Source organism: Enoplosus armatus, chromosome 4, assembly GCF_043641665.1.
Source record: "Enoplosus armatus isolate fEnoArm2 chromosome 4, fEnoArm2.hap1, whole genome shotgun sequence".
NCBI lineage: Eukaryota > Metazoa > Chordata > Actinopteri > Centrarchiformes > Enoplosidae > Enoplosus > Enoplosus armatus.
Genome location: NC_092183.1, coordinates 9,238,357 through 9,259,736, shown reverse-complemented (window position 1 = coordinate 9,259,736; position 21,380 = coordinate 9,238,357). Strand labels below are relative to the sequence as shown.

Genomic DNA, 21,380 nt, shown 5'->3' with positions numbered 1-21,380 from the left:
TTTTACTTGGAGTAAATAGAGTATTTACACAGTATGGTGTTTCTACTTTAACTTCCTGCAAGTACAGGATTTCGAATAATTCTTGCTCTGATGTACTGTATGTTGTTGTCACAGTGCATGTGGGTGCAAGTGTGGGTGCTTACATCTATACTTTTTCTGCACATTTCAGCATGTGCATGTATGGTGCAGCATGGTTTACTGAGTCTCTGCATTTTGCACGACTAGTTAGATATAACTGATTGTGGTGCAGTGGTGGAAAGTAACTAAGTACTATGCTTAAGTACAATTTGGAGGTACTTCTAATTTACTTGAGTATTTTGATTTTATGTTACATTTTATGTAAGTAAGACTTTTACCTGTCACAAAGTGGTTTTACATTAACGTATTTGTACTTTCACTTAAGTAAAGCACTTCTTCCACCATTGTTGTGGTGTGACAGCCTCCACTGGGAGACTTCATCGACTGGGAGAGAGGAGGAGGAGAGGGGTGAAGTGTCAGAGGAACAGGAAATTGCTGCGTGTTGTTACACAGATGTTACTGCTGCACAATGTCCAGAGGAAGGAGGGCGCAGTTCCTTTAGTATCTTTTCAGGCCAGCACACAAGGGTGTGAATTAGGTGTTTGACATTACTGGAAGCCAGTAAAAAAGAGCAGATGTCTGTGACACTGGGAATGTAATGTTTAGATCCAGTTCCAGGGGTTGGAGAGGACACAGGCGGGTATAAAAACTGCTGTAGTCTAGTCAGGAGATGGGGGGTGGGGGTGTATGGAGCTGAGCTGAGTCCCTGAAGAATGGCTGGTGTGTGCATGTTGTCTGTCCCAGTCGGCGATGTGATGGTTGCTCTATTTCAACCGCCTCTCCTCCACACACACAGAGTCCTAATGCGCATGGGACAACTTTAGCAAGATAAGCGAGATAAGCTCTGACATGAGCATATTTCCAGAGTTCAAACTAACTGGTGTGTATCTTGACATTATTGAGCTCGAATTATACCCTACCCGCCTCCCACACTTAGCAACACTTCCACTTCAAAGTGTGTGTGAGAGAGAGAGGGAGTGAGTGAGAAAAATAGGGAGAGATTAAAGAATGTAAAGACAGAGTGTGTGAAATACAGAAAGGAAGGTATATAGTTTGTTTTGGATAGAGCCTTGCAGCATTTGCATGACTATTGATGTTTGCAGATCAAAACACTTTTATCATCTGGTTTTCTGTATAGAATCCATAATGATTCACCTGCATGTGCCGACAGTGTTACTTGCACTCAAACACATCCCTCACGCAGAATTTTAATGAACTTCAACAAGCCCACAGTACATTATACTGTAAGATGAGATGTATGATATATAAATGCACTCCAGGCAGCTAATTGCCAAAAAAGCACTTATAGTTGCACATGCCTCAACCACATTTTAAATTGTCTGTTTATAAAAAAGGTATTTTTAAACAAACCACACAAACAGAATCCAAATCTGCCTGAGTGAATGATTGAAAAACAGCAGCGTGACTGTGCTTTCTCCATTATGTGCGCAGCCGTGGTTCAATTGCATGATGGCAAATGCGTTTTTGTTTTTAAGGCAAATGAAATGATAACAGATGAGGAAAGGACTGGCAGGCATGAGCGCATTAGTTTACTTTAAAGAACAACAGTATAGTGTTTGGCATCGGGCCTGTGGAGGCAGCACTGTACTGAGCTGTTACAGTAACAAGACAGCAATAGTGCCTGACAGGCCACTACTCAGGAGCACAATTACACACACACCTACACACACACTACTGCTTTAACAGGTGGCCTGTTATTATGTAATGATAAGCCCAAAGCCTCACACACATTAGCTTTGTCCCTCTGGAGCCTATATATCTATATATGATCTAGATGTCTACGCATGCTCGCACTGTAATATAATGTGTGTTTGTGTATCTGAGAACATGTGCAAGTAGTTATGTTTGTGTTTTGTGGCAGGTTTGCAGTTTTCAATCTGCCAAATTGATGTTGATTTTGGCTTGGTTTACGACTAGGAAGGTGTGTTTGTGTGTGTGAGAGGGAGAGTATGTGGAGCGTGCATCCCTGACATCAGATTGTAGCCTAAATGTACCATAAAGCAACAACTTCTTGAACTTTGCTTTTATTTCAGACTTTACCTGATGGCTGCTCTGATGAGATCAAGGCCATAGAAAGGACCCATTAGTAAAAACCCAATGACTGCAAATCATGTGTTACTGTGTGCGTGCGTGCGTGCGTGCCAGTCCAGGGCCAGGAGGGACCACCTGGGAAGGGAGGGCGGTCCAGAGACAACAGACAACAGAGCCTTTGAACCATAATCACATACCGATTCGCATCGGCTGCGCACAAAAAACCGCACAAAGTGGGCAGATGCCGGTGGCCTGAAAGAGGACCTGCATCTTTATTGTGTCTTCAAAATTACCACTGACAGTTTGCATGACACAGAGCCAGCAGACCGGCCTGCATGTCTACAAAATGCCAGTTAATGTTGTTTGAATTTCCAACTAACCTCTTAACATTTTCCCTTTTTTTCTCTCCCGTGTCGAAACTATTAATCGCGCTAAAGCTTTCTCATTCTCCAACGCGCATTCTTACGAAATGCCGCTGCGTAAAAATAGAAATACAGTTGTCCATAACTGGCACCCATTGACACAATACCTCCCGTTCCAGAGACGTAGCTCCTCCCTATGTATGTGTGAGAGCGTGTGTGTGTGTGTGTGTGTGTAGCGGGTGGGTGACAGCTGGGCTCGCTGCGCTCCGCTCCAGTCTGGTAAGAAGCTTCATCTCCAAATAGGATGACCGTCGGCTTTTGTGGAAGGGACTGCATTCAGCTCCGTAGCTAGTTCTGGGACACCCGGTTGGTTCCGTGCGTTCAGTCCTACCTGAGGGGAGTTTTAAAAGCCACAAAACGTCGGTTTTTCTCTCTAGTGTGGATTTCCGATGGATATTCCCATTTGAAGAGGTGTGATTTCAGCGCGGCATGTAACAAAAAGAAGCGCAAGAGAAAAGTAGCGCTCGTATTGTTATTCTGAAACGAGCACCGTCTGAACTGCTTTGAGAGCCACATCTCATGGATTACTAAAAGACAGAGCTGTGAAACCACTCCGAGGCATATCCATTCATGAGCTGAAGGTAAGATTTCTTTGTTTATTTCAAACTTTAGGTGCGCTTATAGCCTGTACCAGCCTTCCTCCAGCTCCGGAGGCTTGTTTTCTGTACAGCCAGGCTGCCGGGCGACAAGTGCACACGCTTCTCAGGGTGACTTCACCAACTTAGGGTGATTTCGTATATTTATATAGCATTTTTTAAAGTTATAAAAAAATCCGAAAGTGCTAATTTTTCAATTCAAATGAGAGCTGCGATGCTTTCCTACAAGACAAATATCTTCTGCCGATATGAACAGACCACAATTTCACGCGTAATCCCTCTTACGCTGTTTACCCATATGGAATAAAGAAGTGTCAGTCTCAGAGGACCTACCGCCGATCACACTGAGTCTAAACACAAAACAATGTTAGTATCATTCAGGTCGCAGGTTCATGTACTGCACGGGAAATAAGACATTGGCTTGTGGGAACTTGCAGGACTCGGACCGACTCTTGTCCTCTTGCTCCTCCGTCCGTCCAACAGTGTTTTCTCTCTCCAAAGATGTTCTATCCAAACTACAGCCACAACACAAACACGGACAACTGAAGTAATTATATGAGGAGTCTAATGACATTCACGCCTGATTTGTTATGAAAACATGCAAACACTGAAGTGCTTGTTCCATTACTACAGAGCATGATGGGATTTTCATTTGCCATTTATTCTCACATGATGAAAATTCAGAATTAGAGCAGCAATTTACATGCAGACTAACGACGCAGTCTGTGTTTCCAGTCTCATTGTTTCTATACAACTCTAATCAGAATCACAGAGCTGTGATGTGAATTAATTCATTTTACACACACATTTTTATTGTTCTTAAATTAGTTACTCTGCAGGCCGAGACTTCTCTCTCTCTCTCTCTCACACACACACACACACACACACACACACACACACACACACACACACACACTGGCTAGGGTGTGTTCAAGGATTTCAAGCCATACCAGGAGGCGGAGTGGTCACTATTACTCAGGTCCAAAAGATCAATCAAATGTTTGTAATTCTGACCAGGAGACAAAATTGCACCGGCCTTCAGAAGTGGATTTGCCATTAAATGAAGTGCTGCTGCACATTATTTCTTTAACAAGCTGGGAGAGGAGATAGAGGCCTCACAAACCACATCCAGCAGCCTGACTGCCAACACCCAGTCATTGCCAGTGGTTTCCCTCTCCTCTCCTCTCCTCTCCTCTCCTCTCCCAGTATGAAAGATTCCCCCAGAGGCACTGGGAAAAGCTGGAAAAAAGGATTCAGCAACTCTAAATGTAGGTTATAGATTATCAAGTGTGCAAGGGTGATGATATAAATGGGTGAATCCAAAGAGCTTTGAATGCCCACAGCAAAATGTGCCTCCTGTCAGCTGATTTTCAGCAGCAGGACATGCTGTTTTGGAAACATGATTCTAGTATCAGCCTTTACAAAAAAAAAGAAATAAAAAAGATAGAAAGATTCCATGCCAACTCTGAGAGGAAAGGGTGTTGTGTTTCATCAGTTATTCCAGTGTTTTTCGTCTGTGACCTCGTGTTATTTTGCAGTCAATATACATACTGTGCTGGGGATTACACATAGATCTTGAATGTGAAACAGCAGAATGTTTTAACATTTTACCACTGCTCCTCCTACAACATTAGCCTCAAGGCATTCAAATGTCCTGGAGGCATTTTTTGAGATGTTGCACGGGCTGTAAATCCCACCACAATGTTTCATAAAGGCTACAACAACACAAACCATGAGCGCAGATCCTGCTATTAACACATTATACAATGACATGTTGTGGTGCTGATACAGGAATTACAGCATGATTACCTTTGTGACAGCAGCCTGCCTGTTCTCTTCCTGGAGAGGCAGAATAGAGCACAGCGACCCAGAGTTGTTGCTTGTATTTGGAGCAATGCTCCGTGGAGCGTTTGATCCGCCGATCCCCTAACAATAGCAATGGGGATGGCATTGTGTGTGACTGATGTGGATTTGTCACACTGTATGTGTGTGCGTGTATGTGTGAGAGAGAGACAGAGGGAGGCAGAGAGAGAGAACGAAAGAGAGGGAGAGTTAGTTACCTTTGCCAGTTGAGGGCAGATGCAGATGCAGCCTGAATACAGTAGGTCTGAATAATTGATAAATGGCTTTGCTCGCGTTCAAATGAATTGGCCGGTCAGCTGCTGTTAACCATTGGTCCTCATTCAGTTAGTGTCAACACCCAGCATTCAATAGTGTGTGTATTTATGCATATTTTATAAAAGCCATCTTTTATTGATGTACGTCCTTCGTGTGTGGGCTGGTGTGTTTTTTTTATTCTTTTTTTATTAGAGTGCGAGAGAGCATCAAACCCCTCTCACTCATCTGGATGTGATTTATTGATGCTTAACCCATTTTCCAGATTCCACATCTTTCTAAATTGCTGCTGCTTCAATTACACTGCCTGAACGCTAAATGACAAACCTGCTCCACTGTGGTAGTGGAACAAAAAAAAGGATAATCATGAGCTTGCGTATGTGTTTTTTGTACATTTTGTTTTGGAAACACAGGTCAGCACAATAAAAGAAGCTCGTGTTTTAATGGAGCTGTCCATCACCAGGTGTTACATGGCACATTTGCTGATTTTAGCTGTACTCGAGTTGGCTCTCTTTTCGGATTCAGTGGGAGTCTGTTGTGATTCAGAAAGTGAAAAAAGAATCAGAAAGATATTCTAAACCGCTCTAACAAATTACACAACTCCCCCTCTATATAAACATTTTACTTAACCTTCTGCTGCTCCATCTCTCACGTTTTTTTTTGGTTTTGATTCCTTTGACCCTCTGAAGTTGAACTCATTATTTGATAAATGCCTTTCATTTTATCATACTGATATTAGACAGGAAGAGAAGAGATGGCGGACCTACGTCTACATCTGCATGTATCTGCTTTGTTGATATGTTTGATTTTCTAAAAAGCCAGCAATTTATTTGCTCACTACCCCCCATCCTTTACAGTTAAGTTGGAACATATCGCACGCTGTTTATCGGAGATGATAAATGATATTCAGTGTTCTATAGAGACCTAATATATCTCACCGTGCAGTATGGTCCAGTGTGCTCTTCACAGCATGGCTCATTTAAAATGTAATCACTCGCTAATCACTTGCTTCAGCCTGTTGTTCCATGATCTCTGTGTCTTTCACACACACACACACACACACACACACACACACACACACACACACACACACACACACACATGCATGGCGTTCCAGTTTCTAAGTTTCATTGTGTCGTTCTAACTGGCTGCTTTCCCCCACTTAGCCTTAACCCTTCCGGCTCCCTATAAATGACTCTACAGTGCATCCATTGAATTAACCGTCCATGTGTTAAACACTCTTCATACTCGTTACATTAGCATAATTGATTGAGTGTGTTGTCTATGCCAAGAAAGCCCAAGGCATGAAGGATCAGGCAAAAGGCTTATTTGGGCCTGGCGCCGCAAGTCAGTGGTAGAATTGGCGGAGTGTCTGTTGGTGTTTTGGCTGTTGGTCCTTGGCAAAGCTTTGTTGTTAGAAATTAAGTGAATTTGAAAGTGATAGCCAGCGCATTCAGGAGAAGATTGTTGAGGAGCCAAACTTTACCAAATGCGTGCCAAATGAAAAGTCAGCCTATAACATCAGGTTTCTCTTCATGGAAATGTTGAACATGCAGTAATACCTTTGTCACCGCTGAGTGTGGTCGCCTGTCATTACTCAAATGGAAATGGAAAGGAAATACATTTGCAGGGATAATCCAAAAGTAGCAGGGCTTTGTGTGATTGCCTGGGAGATGGATGAATGACTGGCCTTGAAAAGAGCCAAGTCTTGTACTACAGATCAGATAATGTAAATCGTGGTACACAGCATAAAAATATGATGTTCTAGTTCCCGTCCTGCTGTTGTGCTTTTACAGGTGAGAGCAGCCAGCTGTGAGTCATGGAGACAGCCACAGTCTGTTAAGACTCATTAGGGCCGCTGCTGAGGCTGTGGTTATTTCTGTGGTTAGTTTGCTTGTTGGCAGCCAATAAGGAGGTGTGTGTCATGATGTTAAGCATGAGGAACTCTATTTTAGCCCTAACTCTGCCTTTAGGTGTCTGTGTGTGTGCGGTGCGTAAGTCAGAGCCTTTCCTATTTTCGGTGTGTATATTACCACAAAGCACGGAGGGTGGCTAATGGTGGCGGGGGGGTTTGAGAGTGTGTACTAGGTGTGTGTACTCTCTGTGACTATGCGTGCATGTTTGCATGGCGTTGTTCGAGTGCATCTGTCCCTCCTCCCCAGGCCCCAGCGATTGGCACTGCATCTCTCATCTATTAATCATAGAGAGCGCTTGCTCTCTCATTCGGTTGCCATAGTTTCAGGACCTGAGACAGTGTTGGGGTGCCTGGCTGCCTAGAGAGAGGAGAAGTGAGAGGAAGAGGAGGAGTAGGAGAGAGGAGGAAAGGAAAGGAAAGGAAAGAAGTGTGAGTATGGAGGAAAAGAGGAAATTATATAAACAGTGTAGCGAGGGGAAGGCGGAACAATTGAAATAGAGCAGAGGAGGAAAGAGGGGAAGTGATTGAAAGAGCAATGGCAGGCTAACACACCAAGCAGGTCCTCACACTGTGGATGAGTGTGCTTCAAGAACCAAAATGGATTCCATTTTTATCTCAGCAGTGAACCCTCTATCTCCTTCTGTGCGTGCATCTTTTCAGTCTCTCCCTCTCACACACACACATACAGTATATATAAACTCTCTCCATCTCTCCGCACTCTCCTTCCTAAAGAGAGCAGAAGAATATTTTCACAGTAGGCATCATCATCTTGTGAATAGCACGCTCATGGGGCTGGTGCATCTCTAGTGTGTTACAGTACATTGAGCGGCTGTTATTTCACCTTGCTTTACAATGGGAAAGCCTTTCACTGAGCTGAGATGGAAGATGAGCTAGGGCCTCCTGTTTCATGCTCAGTTGGATGTTTTGATGGTAAATCATGCTGAATTCATGTGTTATTCAATGATGGATTACAACGGAAATCGACCACTATGGAAATTTCCAAGGCAGGGAATACCTCTTGCTATCAGGCCTTGTCTCTCTGTCTCTGTCTCTCTGGATTTATCTGCCTGTCTTTCTCTCTTTCTTCCTTTTCCTGTCCTGTTTTCTTTCTCTCTACCTTCCTCCACATTTAGATTTTCCCCCTCTGTGTGCAGAGGGAATACTGAACATGCACTGTTACTTTCAGAAAAGGGTTTCTTGTTTTGGCTGTAGGCTTTGTACCTCCCATATGACCTCATAATCTCATTTGGGTCTTTTAATGGCTAACCATGCACTAATGTGGTGGTTGTATTATCGCCTTGTCTCATCGCATCATACCCTGCTTGTGAGCATTTCAAATGGGAGCTTTCGGAGTGTAGGCAACCAGCAGCACTGTAATCATGGGATTCTCAGCACACACAACCACTTTTCTCTCAAATGTGTACACACAACTACACATAAACTCATATGCACACACAAAAGACACATGTGAGTAGACACAAAAGGGCAGTTTCTTTCATGTCACTACGAGAGAAGAGGAATAAAGAAAGCATCTCATTGTTACAGTGGTGCACAGTGATTGCCAATGGGCAGAAACCCAAGAATACCTGATTGTAGAGTACACTGTGTAATTCCCCCTTCACCATGTATGGACTTTCTGCAAGGGAATTACCATTAGGGGACAGAAGGACAAAGGAGGAAGTGAGAGGGTGCGTTTGCTCTTTGTACTGATGGCACCGAGGTGGTTTTGTGCCTTTGAAGTGATGGGATTGCAGGTGACATCATAGCGGTCGCATTCTCAGGTGCAGCAGGTGAATTAATCCAGGTGGGGGAAGAGGGAAAGGTGTGTGTGTGCAAATCCGGCGTGTTAATGCTCCTGAGTATCTTTGGAAGCAGGCATGCATGGCTGTGTGTGTGTGTGTATGTGTGTGTGTGTGTGTGTGCATCAGTCATCAAAGCAGAGGAAAGCCAGTGTGTAAGGTGATCTGTATGCTCCTGGCAGAGCAGCAGTCATACTCTCCCAGAGGCTATAAGCCTAGCTGAATGTGGAACAAGCAGCTTCTTCTTCCGAAAGCCCCACTGCTGGTTTCCATGTGCGGTCCAAGCGAGGATAGACAGATTTAGTTTATTATCCATGTTTCTGGATTTCCTCCACAGCAACATTTTGGTTCAAATGATCTGTCAGCAGGGACTTACAGTATAGTTTCACATAATCCAATATTGCTTTCTATCTCGTGATGCAAACACTTATAAGCTGGCCCCAAACCTGGCAGGACGAGTGCAGCTTCAACAAACTGATATCTTAGACAGCGGATAATTTGTAACAACCATCCCTCGCTCATCTGACACACTGATGATGATGATAGATTGCTTGTAATTGGCCTTGGGTGAATATTAATTATTTCCAGGTGGCTGGTAAATCTTTACAATGACCTGTAGTTATTCTGACACATAAACATGAAACATAATAATGAAAGACTTTTACAATCAGCCATATGAAAGCAATCAAAACAATTTGGATACATTCAAGTTGTGGGTATTAGTCGCTAATATCCAAAAACCTTACACAACCAACATTATTTTAGTTTATGTTCACAGTGTTCCTTACAGCAAATAGAAAAATACAGACTACATGTGTTTCTTCAGAGTTTCCCTCAAACCTTGTTAAGAAATCAGCCTTCTCCTGGTCACAGTGGCTGGCAGACTACAAGTGATTCCCCTGAGGGTCCTCTATTTCAGAATCCAATCAGGCAGAACTCGGAACAATATTACCTCTGTGTGTGTGTGTACATTTATTACATAGCTAATGAACAAATTGCAGCCATGTGGCATGGCCTGGTGGCGTGGCTGGTGAAAAAAGAGACACAAGCAGGCTCACACACACACACACACTCCAGTCCCCAGCCACCGTCTTCTCCCTTCCCTCTTTTCACCACAATACACACACATGCACACACACACGCCCAACCACAAGGCCCCCAGTGTTCTTGGCCTGTCTGTCCATCAGCTCATGCGGAGCGCTGGGCTGGGAGTACTTATCATCACTCTGCTGAGTGGAGGCCTCACAAAGGCCCACTCACATCACACACACACACACACACACACACATGCACACAATTCAGTCAGCACAGGGAGACTGCTTGGTATAGCCAGGGCTGCTGGACTGATTAAATGTATGGTGTGACAGCAGCCTGAGCTGACACTGGGAGGAAAGGCACCTGATAGGCAAATGGAGACTAGCAGGCAGGTAGACAGGTACGATAGGCACCCTATCTCCAATGAAATACATTAATTTAATTTGCTTTTCCAAATACCTTTGTGGAGGAAATGTAACTGCTGCCTGAGTTACATTTCCTGGGAATGTGTAACACCCTTATACCACACAGAAGAGGTCAAGTTGTGAATGGCTGGACATGCAAGTTCACGTTGTTCAGGCTAATAAAACACTTAAAGGTGGCTTTGGTTTAATGAAGAAGTCAACTTTGACTTTTTCAGTGTTTAACCAGAAATTCCTGGCCGTGAACGTGACACCTCGTAAAACCACAAGGTGTTGTTTTTACACCTAAACAAACACGATATAATGTGTTAATTAGTGAGTCTTTGGAGGTGCTGTTAGGCAGATTTTGCCTCTTTTGGACGGAGCTGTTTCCAGTCTTTATGCTAAGCTAACGGCTGCTGGCTGTAGTTTCATATTTAAGTTACAGACATAAGAGTGGTATCGAACTTCTCATCTACCTCTAAGCAAGAAAGCGAATGAGTGTATTTCCTTCTACTATTCATTTAATCATCACGTTCAGTATGAACATTTTGCATTGGCATTGAACTGTTAAATGTAAATATGTTCAATATGAACATATCTTCTTAATATAAATGCAATCAAAGTATCTGTATGTTTCTTACAAAACACATTTGTTAATGCAAATTAGTTGTGTATGAATGTAACTTTTAGGAGACAGGAGGAAACATTTTGGGAAAGAGGCTAACAGACAAGACAGTGATGGAGATGTCCAGTAGAAGCAGATATTTAGGGTTTTAGGGGGCATGGAGGAAGGCACGGACTCACAGAGGTAACTGGGATATTTAAGGGGACGGGTAGAGAGGAAGACAGCCTGCCAGAGAGAGTAATAGAAAGAGGCTGGACTGTTAGCCGGGGAGACAGGCTGTGAGGTTTTGCGGCACACAGAGTAAGAAACTCAACACATCTCCTTTTCAAAATGAATTCTTGTGAAAAGCAATAATATTTCACCTCGCCCCCAATCCATGCCCCTTTAATCTGGACAAAAGGTGCTCTGTATGTGGGCAGGTAATCAGGAAAGCAAGTTGATGGGCAGGAAGACAGACAAGCTGTGATGCAGGAAAAGAGAAATTGTGCCTTGCATGATAATGTATTCATTCATCCCCCACTCTGATAATGTTCACAGCGTGCTTGGCTTGATTCATTCATCACAGTCAACTGGGGGCCTCTTCACGTCATTTGTTAAAAAGCTTCTTTGCTTTTCTAAACCTGTTAAGGTTTTGATTTGTGTGCTGACTGGATTATTCAGGAGGTGATTGCTTCTGGGTTTGTGAAGGTGTGTGAGGCTATGTGCATGTATTTGAGCTAGTGCCTTGTTTGTGTATGTATGCACTCTTGCATAAATCGGTGTGTGTAGAGACTGAGAATTCTGCAATGAGGCCTATTTTGGTCTCTGAGTAGTTAGTTTTGATTGGGCAGCGCAGCAGCTGCATACTGAAACGCTGTGTCTTTTGATCTACTCCCATCCTCAACTAATCTGGGGCCGTCTCATCTGTTTCACTGATAAGTTCTCTGTGTTTGTTTCTTGTGGGATCTGTTTAATTTCATCCAAATAACCAAGAAATCCTCTGTTTATTGATTGTGGCATTATACAGCAATTGAATCCTTGATTATTTAATTGGGTTTGGAGTCTGAGTGAGGAAGCATGGCTATGTGCCCAGCTCCTCTGAAGAGAGTTTGATGAGTCAAAACTGGTCAGACATCATCACAGAAAATTATTCCTGTTTTTGGAAGAGATTATTAGAATGTGTGTGTTTTCTCAGTACCGTATCCTGTTTGCATGAAGGCTTTAAAATCCTGCTACGTTCGACAGGTAGGAAAAACAGAAGACAGCCAATTCATTAGTCACCCCCTCTTCAGTTTCCCTCTTCCTCCCTATCTTTCTCTCTCCTTCTGTGTATTTGTGTCAGAGTACATGGGAGCTAACACTGGCTGCATGAGATCTAGTAATGCTAGCTAGTCTAGTAATGCTAGCCTGGTAACTAGATATGAACACAGGACGGCAGGCGAGGCTATCTAAACTGTTAATCATTTACATGGAGTAACTGGGTCTTACTAACGAGGAATGGCTCTTTTTCCAACTTTGCACTTTGAACTATTTTCTTGCTTCAAGTGATGTTTCATCTTTTGTTTTTAATTTCTATCCTCATCGGATGATTTACCAGGTTTTCAGCTGTTTTTAAACTTGTATTTAAGGGTAATTTAGATTTGGAATTAGAAAACCACAATCTTTCTAAGTTTTGGAGCATTATTTTTATAGTTCCTCCTCAGTGACTCGGTTATTAGAGAGAGTATTTTCAACACGACTCCACTACCTGGTCTCCATCTTGACTTTACACTGCAAAGTTACAGTATGTTACATCACCACACATGACAACAAATGCATCAGACAGCAAAGAAAGGAGGTGGGATGAGTCTTTGGAGGTGCAGCTCTGACCTAGATAAGCTTGGGAGTTTGGCCTATTGTTGTCGTTCAGTCTGTACCATTGATCTTCATCCTTCTCCTGTGGTGCAGAGGATTTGCGTCTCTGTTCAGTCCTGTGAGGTGCAGTCATCCAGGGCCAGCTGAATTCCCTCAAGCTGACTGGTTGATTGTTGCAGACTCTATCTAGAACAAACAGGTTTTCATGCTGCCAGCCGATAAGACGGGACATGGTGGTGTGTTCACACTGGCGCCACTGCAGCAGTCATTTGTTTCACACATTAACAGGTGAAGGACTTAGTGTGTGTTTGCAGTTGTGTTTGTCTGTGTGTGTGTGCGTGTGTGTGTGTGTGTGTGTGTGTGTGTGTGTTAGTCAAGCTGTCCAACTCTGGGTGACCCAGACTTTGGTAAATGAACAGACACAGATAACACAGACTACTCGAATGAATGAGATTCTGGTAACAAATAATTACATCATTTGTGTACATTACCAATAAAGTGTACTCACATACACACAGGTCTACGCACGTCTTACGCACACCTGCATGCCCTCACATGCACACACGCACACAGGCATGCACAAACAAACATAAACACGTGAACTCAATAAAGCAAGACCTAAAGGCCTGTAAACCCGTGACAGCTGAGCAATTAAATGACAGGTTTGAAATACATCCCATGGTAGAATTTAGTACATAACTGGGATTCCACCTTTTTATGGCTGCCGTGATTTTATGTGCTTCTAGCAGTACATATTGACCATAACTGTGCAATATATGTTGTACAGTTGTGCTTGTAGGCTCAAGAAAGAATGAAGAAAGCTTGTTTAAGAATAATATGGGAGCCATTTAGCACCACGTACGAGCACATTATTTAAATTTCATAGAGGCGACTCACAGTGTAACCCACTCATAATTCCCCACTTTCCGACATTTGAATAGTTGTATTCTGTATTCTGGACAGTGAGATATGCTGATTACGGAGGGCAGACCACTGCAGGGTTTCAGCTATTTTCATTTCCACTTTACACCAGCGTCTCAGTCTTGTTGAGGGTGATTGTCTGTTAGAAGCCGCCTACATGGTCTCAATTACCTTGGGAGGCTGTATTTCTTGCCCCTACCACCTGCATAATAAGGCGTGACTTTCTATTTGCGTGCTCTCATTGCCTGTCCCACCCTGGAGGCAGTCAGATAGTTATTCCTTCATCACGGGGATTTCCATGCTTGTAACACTGGGCTAATTACTATAGTAAATACTGCCTGGGCTGTGACTACAGCATCAACTGAATGGAAGGGGTGAGCACAGGGGAGATGCATTTAATTAATTGATTGTTATTTGGAATCCTCTGCGAATGATTGGAGTCAGTCTGACACAACAGAGAAAGAGTGGCGCTATTTTTATCCAAAGCACCTTACCGGATAGCAACAGAGTGGATTTTTTAGCATGGATGAATCAGTCTGAACCAGTTAACACTCTGTTGTAGTGTACAAACTTTGAATAGGTACTATGATGTAGTGGCAGCGCTTCAGTCAATTTAGGATAATCCAAAAGGAGCAAAGTCTCCCACTTTGTTCTGACAGAGCAATTTCTCATCTGCTTTTCATCCTTAATTCTAAGTGCCACTATATTGAGATTAAATAAAGATTGTGGTTGGGGGAGGTATCGATTTTAGTGGCTAGAGCGTTAGCCGATTCTCAGGAGCTTTTTATAGCCATTAGCAATAGTTATTCATTCCCTGGGATGCATTGTGTTACATCTAAGGAGGGTGTAGGAGCGGATGGCGAGATTGTGATCAATAGAAGCATTAATACTGGTTTTGCCCTGTGTGTCTTTCCTCTTCTCACAAATGGCCACTGCCTTCCTCTTTTAGACAAAACTGCTCCTATCATGAGTTCAGCTCATGGTTCAAATGCGCTTGAATATCGTCATCATATGATGTGTGGTCATAAGAGGGCAGCAGCAAAACCATAGCGGGACGGTTAGTCATAGGAACAGCTTGCTGACTACAGTAGGCCTGCCATATGCCTCAAGTAAACAGAGCTAAAAGGAGATATTATTCACACTGGGATGTAATGAGGAGCTGAATGCAGAGAAAAGGTGGGGGGGCCCAACAAGTGAAGAGGCTTTGGTTACCCTTTTAACTGATAGCTATCTCTCAAATGGACAGAGAGAGGAGCGCACCTGTATTGCGGACATTTGTATAAGAGGACAAATAGTGTATTTTATTACCTGGTGGATGAAGGAACTTTATCCACCTCTGAGGGGTTTTATGGTGGAGTTTGATGAACAAATATGTGTGAGAGATAACAGGCTTTGGACAAGCTTTTATGGCATTGTGACGGTTAGCTGGAAACTTTAGAAGATGTGCATACAAGAGTGCAAACTCACATGCATGCATAGGTACACATATGCACACACACACACACTCAGGCATGCAGGTATGTTCACACAAGCCATCATATACCATAGATATAGCCTCTCAATGTCACTCATACATCCAGCGCTACACAGCAGCACACATGGCCTCAGGGTGAAGACATGCTATGCTATGGTTGCGTATGTGTCCCTCCCTGGTATCTACTATCAGGGTTTTGGGCTGGGTTCTGTGTATCAAGTGACAATGGGTCGGACATGTGCTGGGAGTCAGATGACTTTGTGGTCAGATGAAGATCTGATCCGTGAGAAGCCTGATTCTCTGACTCAGGTTTTCTTTGTTTTGTTGGGGTCAGAAGTCTGCTGTAGACCACAATTAAATGATGAAAAGAGGTCAGCCGGGATGTAGTGACCAAACTGAAACTATTAGTGGATTAAACGATTAGGCATTCATACCAAGGTAGCTTTCTCTTAAACGTCTCTGACCATCATCATCATTTAAAAGAACATTTATGGCCCTTTGTTATCTTTACAAAAAAAAAAACATTTATACCATATGGCCCACCCCTAGTGCAATTTAATCAATCTAATGCCTTAGTCACAGAGAGACTAGTAGACCTCACACACTTAACACAAACAGAAGATTGTTCTGGCACCATCAGTCCCTACAACGCAACTGGGAACACTAAAACAAGGTATGACACAATATTGCTGCATAATATAACACTTTGTCACACCATCTGTTGTTTCCAATTTCTTTCAATTACAATATGTTTGTGAATTTGAACACGAAAGTGCGGCCAAACTAAGAGCACTGAGTCATGGTTTCTAACAGCATGACTATTTCCTCAAATACAGATTTTGGCAGTGTGTTGAATATAGCATGTCTCCCGCTTTGTGATGTAATGAAAAGACATGTCACAGTGAGTTTAGGTAGATCTGATTGCAGGGCTTGTTCTGTGTTCCCTGTATTGAAACATACTATGGATCAGATTTTTCATGTTCAAGCTGAGAAGAACATGATTCCTGTGAGCGTTCAATCGAACCTATCTGATTGTGTTTCTGCCCACCCACCCTGCAGGCCAGGGATGTAAGCTATAGTGGTCGATCACAAAGAGCCATTCAACTAAACTTCCTCCCCCAAACAGATCAAATGTATAGATAAGTCAAACGAACTCATGTTGGGTGCCAGACCGAATCATATGATATTTCCCCCTTTCTCTGCTTCAGTCAATACGGCTGTTCTTATGCATGTGGCAGGCCTGTTCTCTCAGCTTTTAAGGTATAGGGATGCAGAGGAAACTATCAGGTGGCGGGAAAAGCTGATCTACCTGCCTGCAGGGTGTGAATTCCAGATTTGTCACCACAGGAATTATTACTCACATTTACAGTCTGCCCTGGTGCACATACAGATATTTTGACCCGGTAAGACAAGAGAGGAAAATGTGGTGACATCTTTGGTAATAAGAAGTCATTGCTGTTCTACATTTGAATGGAAAATGGAATGACGCATCCGTTTGATTCAATTTCTATTACTGATTATGTTTTTTTTCATTTGTCCTTGCCGGCATTGTTCTTGCATCTTCGGCTATTGTACGGTGGCTCATGCTAATTACCCAGTTCTTTTTCTATTTACTCTACACAAACCTGTTGTCAGAACCGCATTAATTCCTGTGCATAAGAGGATGCTTCCAAGAAAAGGTCCAACTTCCACTGGGTCTTTAGAAAAGCAAATGAAAAAGCTTTAGAGCACGGCTGAATCAGAATTGCATCGCAGTGATCAGCAATAGCAGCAAAACATTTATTCATATGAAACCGCTTTAAAATAGAAAAAAGGGCAAGAAGTACCCGTTCTCTTCCATCTTACAGATTTCCGTTGTTGACACACTGTAAGATTTGAAGTGTTTCTGTGAGGAGGAGGTGGATGAGGAGAGAAGAGAAATAGATCTGCCTTTGGTGGAGGTTGGCCTCTCAAGTGCACAGTATGGTGCTCTTGTAGTTGAAAGTGTGTGCATGTTTTTGTGTGAACATGTGTGCGAGTGTGTGTGTACATCAAAGTTTTTGTTTCATGTATTTTCTCTGTGCTTATGCCCGCCCCGCTGTGAGCTTGTGTGTACTTAGGTGTGCGAGAGTGAGCGTCTTTGCTGCTCTGTCAACCCCCTATGAAGTAAATATTGCAGCGCTGGGAAAGCAGGAGCCGGGAGTGCCAGGCCAGAGCAGCACAGGCGAAACAACCTGCGCACAGACCCTTCTTTATACCCCATTAATAACACAGTTCCACGAAGGACAGCCTGAGGCCAGAGAAGGTCTGTCAAGGTAGTTCATTGTGCTTTAGGAAGTGAGTTGTTCATATGGTAATAGCTGCTGGAGCGGGTTCCTTCAGAGCCTGTTTGTTTTAGTGTAAGTTGTAGTCACTCATTGAGGGGGACAGGATGGAATGTGACAGGGTGCACTGCTGTTTAGTTACTGTAGCTTAATTGACCCTGAGAAAAGGCGAGCGAAGGCGGGGGGAGGAGGAGGAGGAGGGTTGGTGTAGAAAGAAGTAGAGGAAGAGGAAGAGGGAGGGCGAGAGAGAAACGGACAGAACAGTGGGAGGGGGAAAAACGAAAGCAGAAATTGATAGAGACAGAAGAAATGAAAGAAAAGAGAGGACGCTTCATTATGGCAGAAGCAGCTCGCTACTGGAATCTGTTTATCTGTTCAGTCGACAGGAAAAGTCTTGTTGGTGAACACACAGCACAATGAGATGGATTTCCTCTGAAGTCCATTCTACTAATGAGCCAACTTGTCCAGAATCATCATCTTTTTAATTATTTACTTAATTTTTATTTATGGTTCCATTTATGGGTTTTCTATTTATTGCATGCTGATCTGCTGTTATATTTTCTGGGTCAGGGAAAAGCTGAGTCTTGTCTTTTCTCATTAAGCTACATGAAGATAACAATCACAAATATGTTGTGGCTCAGCAGGGAAACATATTTTGAAAGGTTTCTGCAAAATAGGAATTTCTCCACCTACATGGGATCATGGACTTGTACTCACAGTATGTGGTTGTCACCATATGAGGAGCCTGGCTTCATGGGAACAGATATTGTAGAACAAGACTAAGAGTCACACTAGCAGCTCTGTGAGGCTGTACAGTGGTGCTAAATTCTAATGACAGCATGCATAAAAGGCTAACAATGACAATGCTAACATGCTGATGTTCAGCGGGTATATAGAGTACCTTGGTCAACATCTTAGGTTGGCCTGTTAGTTAACATTTGCTAATTAGCACTAAAGTTCAGCTGAGGCTGATGGGAATGTCATTAGTTTTCCAGTATTTGGTCATTAACCAAAGTATTGGACAAATTAAATGTTTGACCTAATGGTGGGAATGGATGAAAAGTCATGGGATTTCCAAGCAATTCATTCTGTGGGTAGATGAATGTACGCACCAGATTTTATTGCAATCTATCTGATACTTGTGAACATATCACTCAAAACCACACATGTTAACATGCTGGTGGAGCTGGATGAAAAGTCAGAGGATCACCAAAGTCATTAGGCTTCATCTTCTGGGGACCATGAATGTATGTATGAAATTTCATGGCAATCCATCCAATAGTTTTTGAGATTTATGCAACACTAACCTAGCTGAGTTTTCCTGAACTACTTTTCACAGTTTTTTCTTATCTTATCTTAATGTGTATTCAGTCTGTGCCAGTTCCTTCTGAAGTGAAGGCTTTGGTAATACTTTATTTGTCTAAGCTTTCATATTCAATGTCAAGCTGTTTCTTTTTCTGAGGAACACAAAGTTTTAAGTGGACAGAGATATTGTGTGTGTGTGTGTGTGTGTCTATGTGTGTGGGTGTTTGACTGTCTGACATTCCCCTGAAGCCATTACTAGGTAGGTTTAATCTGACAGATGTGATGGATGATGGATGACACACACACACACACACACACACACACACACACACAGACTTGATGTGCGTGGGCTACATTGCCACCCTCATCTTTTACTCAAATGTTCACCAAAACACTGGTTCAAAAAAGAGTGGCAAGGCCACAGACAGAGATAGTAAGTCCTGACCCAGTTTTCTATCTCCTCAGTATGAAATCTCTCTTCTGTCTCCGCTCTACCCCGAGGTCACGAACTAATCAAAAATGTAGAGACCTCCGCAGACCTTGGTCAGCCTCCCCATTATTTGGGTTAAAGCTGAGCTGAAATCGGTGGAGCTATTTTAAGGCTCCGGCTGCTGCTTGCCCTGTACTTCCTATATCTCTCAGTGGGAACACAGAGTCATTGATCTATTGCCTTGCAGCCCTCCTTCACCCCCCGCCCGCAGTGAGAATCCACAAAGCATCTCCACCCCGCAGCTTTCACCTTCAGATGGCATACCAGCCATACTGTGAGGAAACAAAATATCAGTGTGAAAGAAAATCAGCTGAAAATGCTTAAGTGACACCATCAGCCTCACATCACAACACCTTGAACCTTCTTGATAGACGTTTCTGCTTAGTGTTTGGCACACAGAGGCTATAAATTATAGACCCTGAGACCCTTGCCCCGCACAGTGTTTGGGAATAGAAAAGTATTCCTCAGGTGTGCAAACTGAAACAAAGATACAATGCTGGCTGACTCTCCAGCCAAGCATTAAATAGCCTGGCGGAGGACTACTGCTGATGATGATGAACAAAGAGCTCATGTGCCTCTCTTTGAGAATAGATATTTTTCCGCTTTGCTTTATTGCTGCTGTTCAGAGGGGAGCTTGTTTGTGGCTGTTTTTGGACTTATTGGAGTGGATCATTTAACTGAAGAGTGACTACGCAACAGTTTCTGTGTTGGATAAACCCTTTACACAGCTTGGGATTTGAAGCTGTTTCTATGAAAAATACACAGCGAAATTATTGATTATTTCACAAGTTTTTGGAGAGATTTGGCACTATAGTCTAGTTTCCATCCAAATGCAAAGAAAATGTGAATTAATGTGTTTCCATCCATTACCATTATGTAAATAGTAGGAGGTGGGTACATTGATGTAAACAGCTGGTGGCTCATATTCTCCACTCAGGTACCATTAAACCATTGCAGAAGAAGAGGGTACAACAAGATGAAGTAATTAAAAGACTGCCAGTCAAACCTCAAACGATGTCAAAAACATGATGGAACTGTGATGTTTATGTTTGTTTCACATATTTGCTGTTTTGTCTGCCATTATTTTTTGTGTCTTCAGAGTAGTGGAAGCTTGACTGGCAAAAAAGTCACATGCTACATGTACGTCATGATTTATTCGCAAAGTCTGTTTTGTTTTTACTTAACATCAACTCTTCCACCTCAACCAAGTTGAATTTCTGGCATTCCCACTCTGCTTTTTTAATTCACATAAAAACAGGTGGATGGAAACACACTTAATGTCAGACAAAACTCTCTATAACTCACAATAATACCTCACAGTGGGTTATTTCCTATAATTTTGAATGTTTATTTGACCAGGTATGAGGTCATTTTGCAAGCTTCACGTGTTCTGGCTTGTCGGGAGCTCTGTGACATTGGAGAGGAGGGTGAGCAGCAGGAGAAACTAAACGAATGTCCATAAATATCCCACATTCATCTTCCTCTCTCTGTCTGACTCAGTCTCTCTCTCTTTCTCTCCCCCCTCACGTTATGTTCTTTAAGCTCTCTGCTGATGGTCAGTCTAGAAGAGGTGAGAGGAGAAAATGACATCTTAAATCCTGGAGTATGTGTGTGTGTATTAGTGTGTATAAGTGTGCTTAGTGAGGGTTAGTGCCAGACTGTCTGTGTGCACTTCACACTCCTAATCTCTCATATAAAAAGTCAACAGAATCTAACTGTTTTCAAAGAGACGAGGAGACTTAAGGGATGTTTGAATGTTAGAATAGTTGAAAGGCGAAAGCCAAGTAATTCAGATGAAATCATCTTGAGTGTGAGTTGAGATGTAATGACTATGGATCATTTTGACTCATGACAGCGTTTACCCACACTACAGGCAGGAAAAATGTGCCTTTTCTGTAAACTCTGGTATTGAAATGAATATCATCAGATGTCTTTCAAAAACCCTTTCTTTTCCCTTAAATCCAGTGCCAATAAGCAGTTGGGGGAGGGGCTTGCTGAAGTGATAATGCAACC

At 42.8% G+C, this 21,380-nt stretch overlaps 1 protein-coding gene across 1 annotated transcript in view; it reads left to right on the top strand.

Moving 5' to 3' along the window:
• The first annotated feature begins 3,039 nt into the window (after nucleotides 1-3,039).
• Nucleotides 3,040-21,380, top strand: part of sema6a (sema domain, transmembrane domain (TM), and cytoplasmic domain, (semaphorin) 6A) — a 102,736-nt gene continuing 84,395 nt past the window's right edge. Inside the window, exon 1 of the mRNA XM_070903637.1 lies at nucleotides 3,040-3,133. The gene's annotated coding sequence lies outside the window, so the exon portion shown is untranslated. The remainder of the gene's footprint in view (nucleotides 3,134-21,380) is intronic.